Here is a 4204-nt window from a genome sequence, read left to right as displayed (position 1 = left end):
CACGAAGGAGGGTCTTGTTGTTGAAGAAGGTAAAATGATACTCTTCTGCTATTTCTATGTAAGGCCATCACTTGGAGCCCCTGCAACACAATAAGAGAGAGCACTGCAAGACAACTCACTTCTCTATCTGTTCTATTTGAAGGAACTTACTGAACCATAGAGTCATCCAATGCCATGCTATGTACTGTACTGTCTTCTAATGTCATCCATAGTGCTCCAGTGTTTTGTACTGTGCTCTAATGTCCTGCGACATCATGTGCTGTACTGTAATCCAATGTCCTACTATGTACTGTACTGTACTGACCTCCAATCTTCTGCTATGTACTGTACTGACCTTCAATGTCCTGCTATGTACTGTATTGACCTCCAATCTTCTGCTATGTACTGTACTGACCTTCAATGTCCTGCTATGTACTGTACTGACCTCCAGGGCCCTGAAGCATCATCTCATGTTCTGTGCTGCACTCAAATTTCCTGCTATGAATTGTACTGACCTCTGTACTGGCCTCAGAATAGAGTTCGTTCTTCCTAAATTATACTGGTGGATTAGGTTGAGTTCACATGGATGGCAGCGTCCACCACCCTCTGAAAAGTGATCTGGTGGATTGCTTTTCAAAGGGAGGTGGAGCAGTGGGTGCCCTGCATTTTGGCAAACTGTATATCTTTTCACGGGCACAACAATGTATACAGCACTGTTCGTTTGCAGTGCTGACATTGCAGCACATGGTTGTCCCTATAATGAGGCATGGAAGGGGGCCGCAGGCAGAGTGGAACGCCTCCCTGGCGTCCCACCCAGCTCCTGGCAACCAGTAATGTCACTGCCTAAGAGCTGGGTGGGACACCGGCCGGAGCTATTTGGCATGCAAAATTGGCACCCCTCCAACCTCCACTCCCCACTGATTAGCATGAAAAACCCATCACATACCGCTTCCTCCCCCGTAGGCTAGGGACGCCCATGGCAGTAGATGACTAGGTGATGGGGGAAATAAAACCGCAGATTAATCACCTGGTTTTACCCCACACCTTGCTGTCCCTGTGAATGAGGCCTTATTTTTTTTCTTCTGTTCAGCTTGAATGTAACACATTTCATATATAATCTTCCAAATTAATTTACCCCAACTTTGTTTTGGAGGAAAATATATATCACAAGCGAGGTATCCGATATAATGTAACAATACAAAATAATTCTATACATTGTATGATCAGGTTCTATCATCCTATCTCCAGTGCATATTATTTGACACCGTAGTATAGTATAGTATATACAACATAATATGGACATTTTCAACAGGGCAGTTTTCAAACAGGACAATAGTCCAGTGTACTGTCTAAATTTGCCATTGTTATAAACAGATAACATGGTGCGAAGATGCAGATTAGCACAAGAAGGGGAAAGCAGGGATAATCCAGCAGCAAAGTCTTCAACCTGAGCAAAAGTTTCTGTTTCTTAATGTGCAGTTTATTACGAAGCTGTTAAAAATCTGCCATTGCAGTTGAACAAAAAATGTCCAGCTTGTCATAGAATTTGCTTTTTATTTTGTCTACCAATTTATAACAGTCATGGAGAATCAAACTGCTGGATTAAAAGCTGTAAATGGAAGTAATATGATCAGAAAAAAAAGAAAAAAGCTAGAAAAATAATACTGTAGAGAAAAAAAACCTGAAAAAAACGAAAAACTAAATAGCTTTTCATAAAGAGATGGTGATAAAGAAATACTAAAATCATTTTTATTTCTAAAAATTATTGATAAAATAAAGATATTTTCTATTTAAATTTGTTATTATTTATTTAAAAATAGGTTTTTACTTTCATTCGACTCCCACAGGAAACATTTTTTATTTATATTTTTGATGAATGATTTAAAAATATTTTTTTCTCTTTGATTCGGCTCCCACAGAAAACTTTATAGACTTTTAGCCGTAATTACTGCACTTCACGAGACCAGACTTGGCGAAGTTATCCTAACATAAGACCAGTTCAAAATAAAGTCCCCTAAGTTAATAAACAGGTGAAAACCAAGAGCAGAGGAAATCTGGAGGAAAAGTGTAGTGGAGCTCGCTAATTCCCTCTTTGATAAATGTGCCCCATTGACTTCTAGCTGATTATTATACATTGTTACCTAATTGAGCTGTTAAATCATTGTGCAGCCCCGCTAGAGTGTGATATACAATGACGGATTGTGTTACTAAGAAAGTATGGTAATTGTAGTCCATTAGCTACACTAGTTACTGTATCCATTCATAACTAGCTGATTATCTACTGGAATTGTAGATGGTGGATTTCATGTTTACAGGGAAACTACAAGTTCTAGCATGCAGGAGGTGCTGGGACTTGTAATTCTACATAACTTAATCCACTTAAAGGGTATAGAAAGCTATAAAACTGGACTTCTCTTATTTGCTCCCTTTTGGTCTGTTGAATATTCCATTGAAAGTGTTTCCTATCTGTTCTATAAGTGCAGAAAATACCTGTTGATCCTGCCAAAAAATCTTGTGAGCCAATCTGTGCTCTCTGTCTATGCTGCACTCTTATCATTATAACACTTTTCCCAGTGATCTGAGGACTACATAACCCAATCTGTCTGTTATGGGGAAGAAAAGGAGGTTTCTGTAGTCCTGTCCTAAAATATCAACGCTGCTGCTTTTCCATTCGGTAAGGATACGTTGACACCCTAGGACAGGAAGTGTGTTGCTGGCAGATTAACCAGTTTTTTTTAATTAAATTAGGAAATTCTATTTAAATTAAATTAAGAGAAATAAGCTTTAAAAAGGAAAATGAATGCGGCCACCACATCTAACAGCTGGTAAGCTGCAATATATTACATTTGTCTTCATGGGCTTAAATGCACTTTAAATAGACAATATGATGCTAATAGGCCATGCACTAGGCAACCAGTGTAAGTGCTTTCATTTGTATTGCTATCAGCATTCTGTAATCCCCTATACAGTAGAAGACTGGGAGAGGGAGGGTCAGGTATTTAAGCTCTGCTAAATACACATGTGCTGACAAGAGGAGAGAGATGACCTCATCAGTCTGCCACTGCTGCTCTTTCATCATCCAGTAACAGGCTAGGGGCAGAGGGGTCACCAAACTGTACTGCTCAACTGCAGGCGAAGAAAGTGAGGTCACTGACCTGGCCGGGCTGTCTAGTTAAATCCGAGGACTGGTCAGGTGAAATTACAAATCCTTTGACAGATAAAGCAACCCCTGTATGTATGTCAACTGTGTATTGTCCTGTTTGCCTGACATTCAGCTTTAATAAATAGCAATTAAAAATAATGATAAGCACCACCATTTTGCTGCTAACCATTATTGACTAAGAAGCCAAATGCTGTAATCTAATGTATTGTTAAAGCATCACACAGGTCAAATAAGCCAATGTTTTGTTGCCATGCAGGGGCCATTCCTCAAGCCAACATATTGTCACCAAGAAGAACGGATCTTGCATTGCCTCGATGTTACATAGGTCAAATAAGCCATGGCCATGTAGGGTCCCTTCCTCAAGGCAACATAGTGGCACCTTTAGAAAGTGATCGTGCATGGCCCCGAAATGTTACATAGGTCAAATTAGACAATGTTTCATGGCCACTTCCTCAAGCCAACATAGTGTCAGCATGAGGAAGGGATCTGGCATAGCCCCAATATGTTACATAGGTAAAATAAACCAATGTTTCATGGCCACGCAGGGTCCCTTCCTCAAGGTAACATAGTGTCAGCATGAGGAAGGGATCTGGCATAGCCCCAAAATGTTATATAGGTCAAAAAAGCCAATGTTTTGTGGCCATGCAGGGTCCCTTCCTCAAGGCAACATAGGGGTCTATTCACTAAGCTTCCGAAGGATCTATCGCCAAGGAGAGAAACACTGCTGTTTCTTTTTTTTTTTTTATTCTGACACGGAGCGCATTGCTAGATTCCTATTGGCTATTTCAATTTGCAATAGCCAATAGTAAACTAGCATTGTACCCGCCCTCTGCTGCAGTTCTCCATCAGGTCCATCGGCAGATTGAAATAGCCAGTAGGAATCTAGCAATGCATTCCAATCGGCAAAAACATTTTTTTTTCTATTCTGACACGGCTCCGTGTCAGAATAAAGAAAAAAAAAGAAAAATCAGTGTTTCTCTCCTGGGCGGCCGGGAGCGGGAGGCTCCAAGAGCGCCCGGGAGAGTTTTTTTTCTTTTTTTTTTACAGCAGCAGAGCCGCCGG

The sequence above is a fragment of the Nanorana parkeri genome, unplaced genomic scaffold, assembly GCF_000935625.1.
Source record: "Nanorana parkeri isolate BGI_ZX_2015 unplaced genomic scaffold, ASM93562v1 scaffold2, whole genome shotgun sequence".
In the NCBI taxonomy this organism is placed as follows: Eukaryota; Metazoa; Chordata; class Amphibia; order Anura; family Dicroglossidae; genus Nanorana; species Nanorana parkeri.
This window is presented reverse-complemented; position numbering follows the sequence as displayed.